Source organism: Tupaia chinensis, unplaced genomic scaffold (genome assembly GCF_000334495.1).
Source record: "Tupaia chinensis unplaced genomic scaffold, TupChi_1.0 Scaffold000182_1, whole genome shotgun sequence".
Taxonomy (NCBI): domain Eukaryota; kingdom Metazoa; phylum Chordata; class Mammalia; order Scandentia; family Tupaiidae; genus Tupaia; species Tupaia belangeri.
This window is the reverse complement of record NW_006159657.1, coordinates 51,570-68,650: the sequence shown is the minus strand read 5'-3', so window position 1 is coordinate 68,650 and position 17,081 is coordinate 51,570.

Below are 17,081 nucleotides of genomic sequence, written 5' to 3'. Positions count from 1 at the left end.
AGGCCCCCGGGTCGGGGACTTAAAGCATGGCCAGCCATGTGGGAGTGTCCAGCGTCTTAATCACCATGCCACCTGCTGGTCCCCACCCCCATTGGTTTTTCTAACCACCACCTTAAAGGAGGCCCAGGTTGCGTCCTGTTGAGATTATTGCGTTAGCCTCATTGCTCTCTGCTTCTGTTGTACCTTGCCTTGAACCCCACATGGTATGAACACAGCCCTCAGGACTGCTTTGTCCTGTCACTGGGCCACTTGAAAGAACTCTGGTGTCCTGCCTTCCCTAAAGGAAGTCCCCTGCGCAGGGACCTCGAGATGGCCCTAGCCTCCTTTTGGCTCTTGGTGCATGTGCCCGTACAGTGACAGGCCGAGAAGAGCATTTTCTTCTGGACGCCAGCAGGACAAGTGATCCAGGATTGTGGGCTCAAAACTCCAGCTGCCACTCTTCCCCAAGCCTTCCTGGTCTCTGCCGCTTGCCTTGGTGAGAGCTGTGGAAACCTTTTGCTCCCTCGCTCCCCTGCCTGTGCGATGCAGTGTGTGCACCCATTTTCCTCACTGTTGGGTTGTTTGCTCAGAAGATGGCCCTCTTACATTCCTTTTTGTTAAATTCATTTTTGGGACACACTCATTCAGGGAACACCTTTTCAGTGAACTCTGGGGCGAAACACTGATATAGGAGGCAGCTGGCTGGCAAGGAGGCCTGGGAGAGACCGCTGAGGCCATAAAACCAGTGCCACTCTGATAGCTGCTCATTCACTTTTATTGCTTTTAACGTAAGTTGCTTTAAGTAACTCAGTGGCTTTTTTTTTTTTTTTTAAATGCTTTGGTAAGAAAAGCTTGTTTTCCAGACATGGACATTGGTAGACTTTCATCAATTACTGAGGATTTCTTTCGAGTACTTTCAAAACTTATTTTTGTTATTGCTTCTGAAGTTTTAGATGGATAGTATGTAGCCTGGATGTTTCTGCTTGATTTCCAAGGCAAAGAAATTTTACTCTGGAGAAGAAGGGTTTTAACAAGGTATTTTTTGACATGTACCATGACTGAGTTAACTGTCACCTGCTTCATAAACTACTTGTTCTGAACTAATTTGGACTTAGGAAAGTTGGAGGCAGCAGGATTTTAAGTGTCATGCGTAGGCAAAGTCAGTTATGCCATTTTTCTAGTAAGTTAACACATGCCTTGGCTTATGAGAAGTCAGACGTTGAAATCTTGAAGAGAAGCAGGTCTGCTTCTGAGGGTTGGTGATTTAAACTTTGGATTTGAAAGTTGGAAATTGGTTAACTAGGACATTTCTTCTGTGGGAAAGTATACTGTCTGGGTGTAGCAGGGGTGCTCAGGAGTTGGGTGGTGGCGCCCCATGAGAGGCTAGGGAAAACCGGGCTGGGAAGGGAGAAAGGGTAGCCAGGAGAGCCTGTGCGGAGAACAGCACTGGCCTGCTGGAAGGCCTGGACTAGCCAGGGCCACTGGTGGGGGGTGGGGGTGGGGTTTACACAGCGTGGTGGCTCTTGGCTGGTAGGGCTGGGATTTCATGAGCAGTAGCTACTCCTGTCTCGAGCAAATTCAGTTCTTGGTCAGCTCTTGACGGCCAGGGACTGCTGTTCTGAGGTCACAGCCAGTAATAGTCACAGAGATGCCCAGGTGTCCCTTTAAGGTTGGGTAGTTACCTGATGATGGACAGGAGTATTAATTTCATTGATTCTGAAACCTGGAATTAAGTGACATCCTAGCTGCACGGTGGTGGTGGTTTGTTCTCTGGGTGGTTGAACATCTAAAAACCACGTATTGGGTCTTCAGCAAAGTCACGACACATTTTTGCAGAGAAAAATAAGTCATGGGGGCTGGCAGGTAGTGTGGTGGTTGGGGGCATTGGATTCCCACATGGCTGACCACGGTTCAAGTCCTGGACCTGGAGGGTTGCTTTCTCACTTTCCCTTTTTCTCTCTCTGTCTTCGTTTGGTCAAATTAAAAAATGAGAATAACAAATGCTATTAATTAAATAGATAAATCTTTTTGAAAAAAAAAAATAAAGAAAGAAAAGAAAAATAAGGCATGACTTCTCTGACGACCCAAAAGGAGGATCCCTTGTGAAACTAAGACAGTTCTGTGTGATTTCCCTGCCTGCCACAGAATACTCAAAAACCCAGGTCGCTGGGTTTTGGTTCCATGCCAGTGACTAAAGTTTCCCCACATCCCGATACTGGGAGGGTCGTGTCCTGTGGTACGTTCCAGCTCTCGCAGTAAGTTGTTAAACTGGCATCTGGTCTGGAAAACGTGTCGTGTGAGTTTGGTTAGGGTGGCCTGCATTGTAGAGCCTGATCACGCCCAGGGTGTAGCCACAGGTGGCTGGTGGTAACCGACTTCTCTTGACTCTCCCTCCTACCACCCCATTCACAGCCTTTTCAAAAGGGGTAGAGTATTTCCAAGGGAAACCACAGGGGCTGAGGAAACCCTGCTCTTCCACAGCCTCTTATAAAAGGCTGTGGGCCACTGACCTGGAGTTGCAAGTACATTTCATCAATACGACTTTGGGGAATAAATTATATTTCAAGACTCTTAATTGACCCTGTGCAGTCGTGGCTTTTAAACAAGCACATGTAACATCCTTAACATGTTTACATGGTTAGGTAGTTCAGCTCCACTTTAAAATAGCGTACAGCAGGCCCTTCTCAAGGGCGCTCTTCTGGTTACTAGTCGGCTTGGAGGAGATATTACTCAGTAAAGCAAACTATGTATAAGTGGTTGAAAACATTCCTAAATCCTGTTTTATAACTGTCCTAGGTGCTTGTAAGAATTCTCCCCAAACTATTTTCAGTCCTTCCTGTCTGGAGTTTGTAAGGACCAAGAAAGTGAACAAGTAAGGGCCGAATGCTTGGCCTTTAGCATGCCCTCAGAGGTAACTGGTGGTGTGAGGATTACTGGGACCTTCTTGGTGGACTTGGCCTGTTCCTTCCCCAGCAGTGGTGGCTAAAGGGCTGCTTCTGACGTGGGACCCTCTCTGCCCTAGCCAGGAATCTCCATTTCTCTGAGGCGCAGATACTGATGATCAGAGATGGTTTTCCTACTGTAGACCTAAAGCCACTAGTGTTTATATCAGGGACAAGAGCAAAATGTCTGGGTAAGACTAAGGGGCTCACCCAGCTCTGTACAATTACAGTAGCAACCAGCAGCAAGTGACTATTTAAGCTTAAAACTTAAAAAAAGGTCCTCGTTTGGCTAGGCACCTTTCAAGGGCCCAGTAGCCAGTGTGGCCACCAGCCGTATTGCCGATTGCAGATATGACAACACACGAGTGTCATCGGTCAGGGACTTGGCTGGGTGCTAGTAAGGTGTTTTTGGTAGCATTAGGGTCACATTAAATGCTGGAAAGATACAATGTATCTTGGTGTGAAGCAAAACTAAATAGTACAAGCATTGGACACTTGGGAGTTCTCTGACAGATCTAGAGGCGGGGCGTCTGAAGCTGTTTGTGGGTAGAGAACTAAGTTTTTTCTTTCATTTCTAGTCTATTCTGGACAGTACTGTTTGTCATGGAGAAATACAATGCACATGTTATTTAAGAAGTGAAATAAGAAAGAAAAATGCAAGCCCCGGTTTACTATTAAACTCAACAAACGTGAAGTTGCATTTCAGCATTTATTCTTGGAATGAACATAGATTGGAAGAGAGTAAAAACTTGCAGAATCTGTCCGTATGGAGAGTGAGTGTAGGCAGTTACTACAGGGAAGCATTGACACGTGTAATTCTGCCGTTCCACACATGGTGACCAACCAAAATGCTGTGTGAAGTAGCAGTTGTATTAAAAGCCTGCATATGCACACTTAGGAATATAGCAAACGTGGAAGGTGTGGTTTTTTTTTTCGTTTGTTTTTGTTTTAATTTCCCAGAGGGTATGTGCACCTGTCAGAGAGAAGGTGAGAACACACCCCTATGGGGCATGGCCATGCCACAATCTCTTCTCCATTTCTCCCTCCTTTTTGGGTTTTGGGCATATACACACACTCATGCCCAGTGTGCTTTTCAAGTTGCTGAGTTGGGGACTCAAACTGTGTTGTCAGCCTGTGGAATCTAGCTGCCTAAACCAACATACCATGGGCTAGCCCCATATTTAGTATTTTAAAAAAATATCTTAAACAATTACTTATTTAAAGTTATTCTTCAGTATGATGAGAGAGAGAACAAGCTGCCAGGTCAATAACTTGAACCGTAGTTAGCCATGTGGGAGTCCAGTGCCTTAACCACCACGCCATCTGCCGGCTCCACAGATTTATTTATTTATTTATTTTTGAGGTTTTTGCCTTAGAGCATGTGTGTTTGCTGGAGAGAGAGACAGAGACAGTGAGAGAGAAAGTGACAAATCACCCCCTGGGGGGATGACCATGCTGCAATTCCTTCTCTTCCATTCTCCTGCATGCACATGTACCTGGTGTGATTTTCAAGCTGCCAGGTCTGGGACTTGAACCATGGTCAGCCATGTGGGAGTCCAGCGTTGTAACCACTATGCCATCTGCTGCCTCCAGCCCCATATTTAGTTTTTAGAGTCAATTTTTTTTTTTTTACAATGTTCTACTTTTGTAGACAGCATCAGTAATGTATCCTATAAACTTGAAGCTAAATAAACTTGAAGCTAAATTATCTTCTACTGAAAGAGTGGGTTCTGAGTTTTACGTACCTGTGGACTAGAGATAACGAGGCAGTCAGTCTCCCGGCTGCATGGTGGTCCTCCACAGGACTTGAATGCAGTGATGCCTCATGTGACGCAGATACGTGACAGCACCCGACCTGCCTCGTGCCCGAGACGAGCCCAGCAAACGTGTGCGGGGATGTTTGCCGCAAAGTCGGACTTGTGCAGTGTCTAAAGCCTGTCTATTCTACATGGTCTATTCCTGCTAGGTGCACTGAGGTGCCCCTGTTGGAGCCACTACTTTGTAGTTTTGAAAATTCTTTATGAGAGGGTCCTCCCGTGTTGCTGGGACCATCAGGACTACGGTGTGCAACCGTGCGTGTCCTTTAGGCCCTGTCCAGCCTTCGAGCACCCCTGTGGCAGGCCAGAGCCTCTGCCCCAACAGTACCATGTAGAGCACCCTTGCCCTCACCCCACCTACTTGTTTCTGTGTGTCAGTTGTCACTGAAGTCACCACTCATTCCTGACCGAGGGCCGTGGTGCCCTCAGTGCTGGGCACAGGCAGTTTTTCACAAACAGCTACCAGCCAGCTGGTACAGTGATGGCTGTTCAGTTAGGGTCCCGCCTCCCCAGACTTGGCCTTCTGCAGGAGCCAAAGGAGTCCTGCACCCGTGAGCAGTGACAGGCTCTGGGGGGAGTTCCGGTGTCAAAAGGGAGAACAGTACTGGCCTACTTGGGGGAGGGATGGGTCGGGTGGCTCCAAGGAGCTGGCGACATAGGGTTGGGAAACAGGCTAGTGAGTGAGCAGAAGTGAGAGCAATGAAACAGCACCATGAGTTTGCAGCCCGCCTGTGTCTGTGGCTGGAGATGCAGGGTCTGTGGTAGACAGAATGACGCCACCCCCTTTCCCGCAGAGCGCACATCCTAGTCCCTGGAACTTGCGAATGTTGCATTACTTGGCATGATTAAGATCAGGATCCCAGGGACTGATAGGTGGCGTGGTGGTTGGGGCGGCTGGACTCCCACATAGCTGACTGTGGTTCCAGTCCTGGACCAGGCACCTTGCTTTCTCACTTTCCTTCTCTCTCTCTGTCTCTCTCTGGTCAACTTCAATAAAATAAATAAAATAATGACAATGAATAAAATTAAATAAAATAATTCTTAAAAAGAAAAAGATGAAGATCCCAGATGAAAAGATCTGGGATCTTAAGGGTCCTAGTAAGGGAAAGGGAGGGGTGACAGGACAGATACCTACAGTGGTGAGATTAGCCCTTGTTGGCTTTGAAGATGGGGGCAGAGAATGTGGGTGGCCTCTAGAAGCTGGAAGGCACGCAGCCCTGCTGACACCTTGATTTTAGCCAGGGAGCCATGCTTCAGACTCCCGACCTCCAGAACTGTGAAAGGCTAAGAGAGTGTTAAGCCACTTGTTAAGAGTAGCCAGAGAAAACTAAACAGGATCCAAGAGGTGCATAAGGGGCATCATGGGTGCCCGGTACATGCAGTTGCCTTGAGACCTTCAGAAAGCTGTGCAGAAGCAGCTGGCCCTCGTGGGACCAGAGCTGCGGTGCCAGAGCCGCCTGCTCCTGACCGACTCTGACGTGGTGTGTGGTCGCCCATTGTACAGCAGAGCAGAACGAGGCACTGAGCGAGGCAGCTTCCCCAGGGTCACCAGAGTGAGTGGAAGAGTTGGGATTGGAACCTACACCACCTGGCTTCACAGGCACTGGCCATTCATCACAGCCAGCAGACATCATTGGTCAGACGAATCGCACCCCTGCTGCCTGTCCCTCGTTTCTTCCCTCACCACTCCCACGTGGGTGATTGCACTTGGGCTTCCTAGTCTGAATCTTTCGTGTGGTTCACCACATGCTTTGAATATAGAGTGTAGCTTGCTGCCAACTAGGCTGGGGTCCCCATACAGTTCAACAGGTGGAATTTGGTGATATAGGAAGATATGGAGCAAAATATTACATGGTGATAGCTTTTTTATTTCTCTGTGAGTCATGTATTCAGTGACATGTTTTAATGAGATCTTGAGCTGAAATGCATCATCTCTAAATAAGCCATACTGGGCTATATGTAGTTCTGGCTTGTTTATTTTGGAGAAGTTTTTGCTATAGGGCACGTGCCAGAGAGACAGAGACAGAAAGGGAGAAATCACCCCTGGGGGAGGAATGGCCACACTGCAGTCCCTTCTCCTCCATTCTCCTCTTGGGATCTTGGGCACACATGCACATGTGCCCAACGTGAGTTTAAACCACAGGGTCTGGGACTAGAACCACGGTCGACTACATGGGAGTCCAGTGACATAACCATTACACCAACTGCTAGTCCCTCTGGTTTTTTTCTCTTTTTTTGGGGGGGAGAGGTTTTCGCTATAAGGCGCGTGCACTCGCCAGACAGACAGAGACATAGAGACAGAAAACGAGAAATCACCCCCCAGGGGGGATGGTCATGCCGCAATCCCTTCTCCTCCATTCTCCTCTCGGGATCTTGGGCACACACGCACACGCGCCCGGCGTGAGTTTGAAGCCACCGGGTCCAGGACGCGAACCGTGATCGACTACGTGGGAGTCCAGCGACATAGCCATTACGCTAACTGCTGGTTCCCAGTCCCTGTGGTTTAATGTGGAAAGGCCCAAGTCTCGTCAGTGAGTGCTCAGGGCACAGGTGTATTGCACTTCAGGGCACACAGTTCATCTTGCCTCCGAACCTCCTCCATTTAGAGCCGAGGATTTCCAGGAGCTCTTCTCTAGGCCCCCATGGGTAACATGGACCTGGCCCCTGCTCTGTGGCCATGTTCTGTTTGCAGTCCTGATAGTTGTGTTGATTGCTCTCCTGTTGCTGAAATAAGCCAGGTTTTTTTTTTTTTTTTTTTTTTTTTAATTTTTTTATTTAGGGCACTTTTTCTTGCCGAGACGAGAGAGAGAGAGGGAAAGTGAGAAATCATCCTGCAGGGAGGATGGCTATGCTGCATTCCCTTCTCTATTCTCTCCTTGGGATTTTGGTCATTCATATATACACACACACACTTTGTGATTTCAAGCTGCCGAGCCTGGGACTCAAATCCCCCTGCTGGCCATGTGGGATGGCCATCACCTGGTGTTTGTGTGTGCGTGTGTGCGTGTGTGTGTGTGTGTGTTTGAGAGAGATTATTGCTATAGGGTGTGTGCACTCGCCAGACAGAGAGAGATACAGAAAGTGAAAAATCACCCCCAGGGGAGATTGCCATCCCACAATCCCTTCTCCATTCTCTTCTTGGGATGATCTTGGGCACATACGCACAGGCGCCCGGCATGAGTTTTAAGCCGCTGGGTTCGGGACTTGAACTGTGGTTGACTACCTGGGAGTCCAGCGTTGTAACCATTATGTCATTTGTTGGTCCCATCATCACCCAGTTTTTAGAAAGACAGTAGCTTCACAAAGTGAAAAGAAACTGGGTCACAGGTACCAAAGCCTCAGGATTCCCTAACTGGGCAGAGGCTGAAAGAATTTGGTGACTTAAAAGACTGGTCCCCTTGCTTTATTAACTTCTTGCTAGCTGTCCAGTATTTATTTATTTATTTATTTACTTTTTTTTGTGTGTGTGTGTGTAGAATACTTTGTACTTTTTCCTTTAGGGCCTCTAAAGATATACATTGGGGGGTGTGTTTGATAGATAGAATACCTATCATCATAGGCAGCCTTGGGAATAATATTTACTTTGTAAAGTGATTGTAGTAAAAAACAACAGCAAAACTTTTTTTTTTTTTTTTTTTTTTAATAAGCCAGAGGGTGCAGGTTCTCACCAGAGAACTGGAGTGAGCTCCTCCCACATTAGGTAATAATCATGCCACAGTCCCTCCTTCTCTATCACTCTGTCCTTTCGGGATCTTGGGCACACGTGTGTGTGTGTGTGTGTGTGTGTGTGTGTGTGTGTGTACATACGCCTGGTGTGATTTTTTTCCCCCAAGCTGTGGGGTACTGGGTTTCAATCTACATGGCCAAACTAGTTTTAAATACAGACCTTGGCTTAACTTTAGGGTTTGCATTCAGTCATCAACTGAGAAAGCTTAAGCAGATGTGGCCTTTTGGTCTACTTGTTTCTTCAACTTCCCCTCTGCTCACATAAGAGTTGTGATGGGGTTTTTGGATGTTGTATTGGGCGAGTGATTTTGGTCCACGTGTAGATAGTAGATTGAACGGTCGATACTGGTCCCCAGGTCCATGAGAGGTTCTGGCAGGGAGAACAAGATGGAGCTACGGTGACGTTCAGTCAGGAGCAGTGGTGTCCAAGGGCCGGTGGTGGCACACAGCAGCACACACGACAGTGCTGGTGGTCAGTGCAGGAGGAGGGTGAGTGAGGGCACTCCTCCTGTCCTGGTCAGGAGAAAAGGAGACCCTGAGGTGCCTAGTTGAGCCCCAGATTGCATGGTGTCCAGTGGCACGACTTCACTCAGCAGTGCTGAGTTAGTGGCGGGCAGATTTTAAATCTATTTCCTTCACCCTCAGCTTCATGGAAGTGTTCCTGCCGAGGGTGTTAAAAGTCTTCAGAATTATTCTAAAGTTGGAGTTTTTAAATACCTTGAGGAGTTATGGAGAGAGGCAGAATTAGTACTAAAATCTGAAAGTTTTCCATGAATGATCAGTATGTCCTTTGGAAAAAATTTTTTTAAGATTTATTTTTCCCCCATAGGGCATGTGTGCTCCCGAGAGAGAGAAAGAGAGAGAGAGAGAGAATGAAAAATCACCCCCCCCAAAAAAAAAAAAAAAAAAAAAAACAGGGATGGCCACTACAGTCCGTTCTCCAGTTTACACTTCGGATTTTGGGCACCCATGCACATACACACCTGTGATGTTTTTCAACCCGCTGGGTCTCGGACTTGAACCATTGATTCACTCATGTGGGATCCAGCCCCTTAACCACCACGCCACTTGTTGGCTTCTCCTTTGGAAATATTTAAGATCTAATTTTGGTAAATTAAGTCCTATAATTTTTTGGAAGGGCTTTTGTTTGTACTCTGGGTATGTTGCTGTCAGAGGGCACTGGGTCATACACTTTTGTTTTAGAGCAAGAAGTGTTTGTTACCACTCCTTCTCAATGGGTGACACCGAGACGCAGAGGGGGCGTGATTGCTGGCCCTTCACTGTCCAGTATGAGAGCCACTAGTCACGAGGCAGATTAAATTTGAGTGAATTACAATTAAACATTCAGTTTTTCAGTTTTACTAGCCGTAATTCATGTCCTCAGGAACTACACGTGGTCTTTAAGTTAAATAAAATGGAATGGGATTAGAAATACCAGTCCCCCTGACTGGAGCAATGATGCTCACAGAGTAAATGCTGGCACAGAGCATCCTCAGCTGCTGATCCGTGCTGGAGCCCTGCTCTGGGCTCAGTAGCCCGGTGTCGCTGGGCAGTGCAGCCACAGGCATCCCCATCGGCTCAGGGCAGCGCTCCACGGACACTTAGTCCCCATGGACTGGGCTCTAGCTCTGCTTTCCTGGGGACTCTGCCCTGATCAGAACGGTTAGAATGTGGAAAGAAAGGCAAGCATTTTCATCTATAATAGCCCACGAGGAAGGACACCCCCTACCCCGGCATCCCACACACTGGCCAGTGATCTGTAACCGCTGCTTCAGGAACACTGGGGTGGTGGTGGATGGTGGTAGTGGTGGTGGTGGGGTTGCAAAGATGAAGAAGTGATCAGGTGTCTGCTTAGGGAAAGCCATCAGGATGTAGATGGGGCATGTAAATAATGCATGACAGAAAACGATGAAAGCCACAGAGGAGCAGATAGGGTGTGGAAGTTGCTGAGAGAGATTGCGCTAGGCAGGCTTGGTGAGGAAGAGGAAGTGCAGTGGGCCTTCCAAGGGTAGTTTGGAGTTGAGCTCAGGGGATTCGAGGTCAGGCTTCTGGCGGATGAGAACCCAGGCACCACCTGTGTTTTGGGGCCTGGTGCACCCATGGTGCAGTTAGGACCTTGCAGTGTGTTCTGTGCATTTCTTCCCCTTAGACATCAGGGTTATAAAGGGTAGGGACTGTGCCTAGGTCTTTTTTTCTGCCTTAGGCAGTTGCTCCATATAGCACTAAATAATCAAACACATATTTTTCATTTTTTACTTTGAATCAAGAACATCTCATGTGTTACATGCCAGTTAACCTTAATTTTACTTGCTTAGGTAGCAGTAATAAAGGATTAAATTTGTATCTGCCCTTATTTTTTCATAATGTGTTCCGTTAATCACCTTTATTTTTAGTGGCCAGAGGGCTTGTGCCCTTAATAGAGGGGGGGTAGGGGGGACTCAGGGCAGGAGGGAAGGACCTTCTGGCAAAGCCCTGTCACACCCACAACCCCTAATCCTCCATTTCGGCCTTTCTTCCACTTACAGGACTCTTCCCTGCAGACCAGCAGGTGCCTGGTGTTTTTCAAGCCGCCAGACTGGGGTTTGAACCACAGTTGATCATGTGGGATTGGCTTCCTTAATTGAATGAAATTAGAAATATCAGCTCTCTGAAATTTCTATGGCCACCAGGCTACACTGCCAGCCTGGTCAGATCACCATGGTTTTAAATGGGTAACAGCTTCCTTGAGATATAACTCACATTCCACAGTTAACTCTTAACTTTTTAAAATTTTTTTTGGAGAGGTTTTTGCTTTAGGGCGCGTGCGCTCGCCAGACAGAGAGAGACAGAGAGACAGAAAGTGAGAAATCACCCCCCAGGGGGGATGGCCACACCACAATCCCTTCTCCTACATTCTCCTCTCGGGATCTTGGGCATGCACACACATGTGCCTGGCGTGGGTTTTAAGCCACCGGGTCCAGGACACGAACCACGGTTGACTACGTGGGAGTCCAGCGACATAGCCATTACGCTAACTGCTGGTCCCCCACGGTTAACTCTTTCACAGTACACAGTTAGTGGTTTCAGTATTTCCATGGTTGTGTAACTGTCAACATGGTCCATTTTAGGACATGTTCATCAACACAAAAAGAAACCCTATACCTGCTAACAGTCCCTCCCATCCCCTCTCAGCCCTAGGCACCCACGAATCTATCTGTACGTATTTGCTTTCTGGACCCTTGATGTAAATGGAACTGGGCAACGTGTGGCCTTTTGTGGCTGGCTTTTACTTAGCGTGGTAATTGAAGGGTTCAGCCAGGTTATAGCGCACATCAGCGCTTAATTCCTGTGTATTGCGGAGTGACGTTCCGTGTGTGGGATCTCACCATGACGTACTGTATCAAAAAGGTGTAGATTCTCATCTGCCATGTGTAATGGGTCTTAGTATTTTTTTAAAAGCATTTGGACTTTTTGGATTAAGAATGTGCTTTATTGTGATTTTGAATTAGCTGGGTGGTGCAGGGAGTGGGGAGTGAGCTGAGGGTCCTTGAGCTGCAGAGCCCCTGGGAAGTAGATGAAGAGAGTTTAAGATGCCCAGCACAGCTGGAGGAGCCTGCCCCACAGTCTGTCATCATCTTACATTTTTGCAAATTTATTGCCTGGCTTCAAAGAAGGTGGCCGCGGTCTTTTCTGCTTTCCGACAGTTGTGGTATCATATAGTTGCATACCAAGAAAGCCCAGCCTTATGGAGGTCTACAGTTAGAAAGGGAAGGAGCACCTTTCATCACCTTTCACATACCTCTGGCCTTTCTTTGATTCAATGACTAAACAAGTAGCACTCTTGAAGGTTAAATTGCATTGTGGAACCTGAATCTCAATTAGCTTTTCATACTCTTATGTTAAAATTCATTGGTCTAGGGACCAGCAGTTGATGTAAAGGCTGTGTCGCTGGACTCTGATGTAGTTGACCGAGGTTCAAGTCCTGGACCCAGTGGCTTAAACTCACATCGGGTGCATGTGCGTGCGTGCCCAAGATCCCGAGAGGAGAATGGAGGAGAAGGGATTGCAGCGTGGCCGTCCCCCCTCGGGGGGAGTTCTCACTTTCTGTCTCTCCGTGTCTTTCACTGTCTTTCTGGTGAGTGCATGTGCCCTATAGCAAACCCCCCCCACAAAAAAAAAATTATTGGTCTATCTCTTATGTTGACTGCATCCTTTCAAAAGTACAACCTGAGCATCTCTAATTCAAAAATCTAAAAATGCTCCAAAATCTGAAACTTGTTGAGCATACCAGCATAATGTCACAATTAGAAAATCCATACCTGATCTCATGTGACAGGCTACATAGTCTTCATGCTTCAGTACAGAAATATTGCATAAACTTGCCTTCACATTATATATATAAAGGTGTATGTGCCGAGATCCTGAAATCTGAAACTCTTCTGGTCCCAAGTAATTTGGGTAAGGGATACTTAACCCATACTATGTGTTGGTCATTTGGAAAATACTGATTTAACTGAGTTATGCAGATCTTCTAAAGGTTGACACCTTAAAAATATCTTCATGATAGAGAACTTGCATGCACATATGCAAGAGAGAGAGGTACATAAGAGCCCTCCATAGTGACCATCCTCTTGCAGTCCTCCAGCCCCTCAGACCTTGGGCTCTTACTTGTGCACATGCCTGGCATGTTCCAGGCTGACTGTGCCCAGGATTCAAACTGCAGTCACCGTGTGGGATATGGCTTCTCTCTCTCTTTATCTTTTTTTTTTTTTTTGGAGAGGTTTTTTTCTTATTGGGCGCGTGCACTCGCCAGAAAGACAGAGACAGAGAGATAGAAAGCGAGAAATCACGCCCCCCCCCAGGGGATGGGCACGCATGCACACGCGCTTGGCGTGAGTTTAAGCCATCGAATCCGGGACTTGAACCGCAGTCGACTACATGGGAGTCCAGCGACATAGCCATTACGCTAACTGCTGGTCTCTCTCTCTTTTTTTTTTTCAAAAAAAAAAAATATGGCCAGAGGGTGTACATGCTTACGCAGAGAGAGGACCCTCCCTTCCCAACCAAGGGTCATGGGCACACTGCAGTTCCTTCTCCACTTCTCCATCCTACGGTTTTGGGCATGCACACACAAGCATCCAGGATGTGTTTCAAGCCTCTATAAAGTTGGGATCCAAAATGTGGTTGGCTATATGGGATCAGCCCCCTTAACCTCTATGCCACAGGGTTGGCCCATGGATCTGGCTTTTCTTGAGTGGCACATAACTGCCATACCACAGAGCCAGCCTGACACTTCTTTTTAGTCTTTGCTCTCTTTCCATTTATGACAGAGTGTGCACACTTGAGAGAGAAAAATCGAAACAATGTGCCATGATCCCCTCCGTCCAGGTGTCTAGCCCATTGGATCTCAGGCATGCACGTATGTTGAGCATGTTTCATGACTGGGCTAGGGGTTCAGACTGTGACTGCCATGAGAGATCTTGCTTCCCTGGACCAACCCATTACCTCTGTGCTAAGAGGCCACCTAAATGTTGATACTTTTTTTTTTTTTGAGAGGGTTTCACTATAGGGCGCGTGCGCTCGCCAGACAGAGAGAGAGAGACAGAGAGCGAGAAATCACCCCCCAGGGTGGATGGTCACGCCGCAATCCCTTCTCCATTCTCCTCTCAGGATCTTGGGCACGCACGCACACGTGCCCAGTGTGAGTTTGAAGCCAGTCCGGCCGGGACATGAATCACGGTCGACTACATGGGAGTCCAGCGACATAGCCATTACGCTAACTGCTGGTTCCCTTGATACATTTTTTTTCTTACACATTTATATAAACTGAATTAATGTGCCCAAAGCATGTCAATGGTTGCAACCTTGTCTTTGCCTTAATTGGAGACAGTGTTGTAGCTGCACCCTCAGTGCATTTGCTCTGCGTGTGCAGCATCTGTCCATCGCCAGAGTGGGCCAGTGGTTGAGTGGTAACCAGTTGGCGGCTGCCGCTGCCTCTGGTGACCGCAGGGACAGGGTGCAGGCTAATGGTCAGATGAGATGCCCTTGATGTCTCTATCATCCCTGCATCGTCTTTGAAATGTCGGTTAGGTCTTTTGCTAATTTTTAAAGTTGGATTATTTTTCCTGTTACTGAGGTTTTTTTTTTTTTGGAGAGGTTTTTGCTATAGGGCGCTTGCGCTCGCCAGACAGAGACAGAAAGCGAGAAATACTCCCCCCCCAGAGGGATGGCCACACTGCAATCCCTTCTTCTCTCGGGATCTTGGGCACGCATGCACACGCGCCCGGAGTGAGTTTAAGCCACCGGGTCCGGGACGCGAACCGCGGTCGAATACGTGGGAGTCCAGCGACAGCCATTACGCTAACTACTGGTTTCCCCGTTACTGAGTTTTGAAAGCTCTTTATGTATTTGGCATACAAGTCCTTTGTCAGGTATGTGATTTGTAAATATTTTTCCCATCTGTAACTTGCCCGTTTATCATCTTAATAGTGCTTGTTTCTGGAGCAAAAAACTAATTTTTAGTGAAATACTGTATACTCAAGTGTTTTTTTTGGAGGGCCCAGCAGATGGCGTGATTGGGGTGCTAGATTCCCATATGGCCAGCTGCAATTTGAGTCCCGGACCTGGTGGCTTGCTTTCTCATTTTTCTTTCTCTGTTGAGCACATGTGCCCTAAAGCAAATTTTAAAAAGAACAATAAATAAAATCTTTTCAAAAATGTTTTTTGGATCTTGTTTTTTGATATTATGGCTAAGAGTGCTTTGTCCCACCCCACAGGATAGATTTTCTCCTAAAAATCTTGTAGTACAACATTTCACAATCAGTCAGCTTTTGTACAGGGTGTGAACTTGGGAGTGAGGTGTTTGCAATTTTTTTTTGAAGAGTTATTTTATTTAACTTTATTATTTATTTATTTTAATTTAACTAGGAAAGGGCAGAGTGAGAGAAAGGGAGAAGGAAAGTGCGAAAGCAAGCCGCCAGGGTTCAGGACTTGAACTGTGGTGGGCCATGGGGGAATCCAGCGCCCTTAACCACCATGCCACCTGCCAGCCCCGATGTTTATAATTTTTAACATCAGAGGGCATGTGCGTGTGGGCACAGAGAGAGAGAGAGAGAAGACAGAGATAGGCAGCGCCCAGTGGGGCCTGATTATGCTGCAGTCTCCTTTTGTCCATGCTTTCCTCCTGTCAGGCTCCCAGGCTCCGTCTACACATGCCTGGAATGTTGTACAAGGCATCAAGGCCGGGATTCTGCCAGCCAGGCCTGTGGGATCTGGCTCTTTGCACAAGTGCTTAACCATTGTCTCGTGGAGTCAGCTACAGTAAGGCTTATGGTTTTGCTTACAGATGTCCAGTTGTTCCCATACCGTTTGTTAAAGAAACTATCTGTTTTTCTGTTGCCTTGCTTTCGTCAAAGCTGAACAGTAACATTTATGTGGGTCTGTTTCTGGACTCTGTTCCATTGGTTTAAGCACCTATCCCTTTGCCAGTACAAATACTGAGACTTCACAGTGAGTCTTAATATTATGTAATGTGTTCCTATTTTTCAAAATTGTTTAGCCTACTCTCTTTTTTATCATTTCAATGTAAGAATCAGTACATTTATAGCCATTTAAAAAATCCTGGGCTAGTAGGTGGTGTTGAGTTTATGGTACTGTATTCTACATGTGACCCACTGTGTAGTTTGAGTCCCTGACCCAGCAGCTTGAAAACCTCCTTGGGTGTGTGTGTGTGCTACCCAGAATCCCGAGAGGAGACTAGAGGAGAACGGATTGTGGCATGGCCATCCCCCTGGGGGTGATTTCTCACTTTCTCTGTCTCTCTGGTGAGCACATGTGCCGTATAGCAAAACAAAACAAAAATCTCGTGATTTTATTGGAATTGTGTGTAAGTGTATAAATTATTTGGGAAGACTCTTTGCTTTGTCGAGACCCCACTGTGAGCATGAAGTGCCTCCTGTCTCAGGGATTTTATCTTTCGGGAATAACCAACATTCATATGGTCTGTTTGTTACAGGTGCACGGCAAAAGGTCAGAGCCTCCCTTTCTTTGCAGGTTGGACTTATTTATATATTCAAAGTAAAACCAGGTTTTTTTTTTTTTTCCGCCATTCCCTGGAAAACTGGTCTTCCTCCCAGGCATTTTACTTTTTTGAAATATTTAAAATTATTTGTTGTTGCTGCTGCTGCTGTTGGTACATGAGCTCAACAGGGACAGAAAGGGGACATGAGAAAGCACCCTTGGTAGATACACTCTTTGGGCGCACACACACACGCGCGCGCGTCTTGGCTGTTTTTTAAGCCTCTGAGTCTGGGACTCAAACTTCACAATCATCCATATGGAATCCAGTCACCTTAACCACCATGCCACTGGCCGGCCCAGCACTTTTCAAAATACCATTGGAGGGGGAACCAGCAATTAGTGTAATGGCTATGTTGCTGGACTCCCACGTAGTTGACCGCGGTTTGCATCCCGGACCTGGTGGCTTCAAACTCACGCTGGGCGCATGTGCGTGCGTGCCCAAGATCCCAAGAGGAGAATGGAGGAGAAGGGATTGCGGCGTGACCATGCCCCCTGTGGGGTGATTTCTCGCTTTCTGTCTCTCTGTCTGTCTCTGTCTGTCTGGCGAGCGCACGCGCCC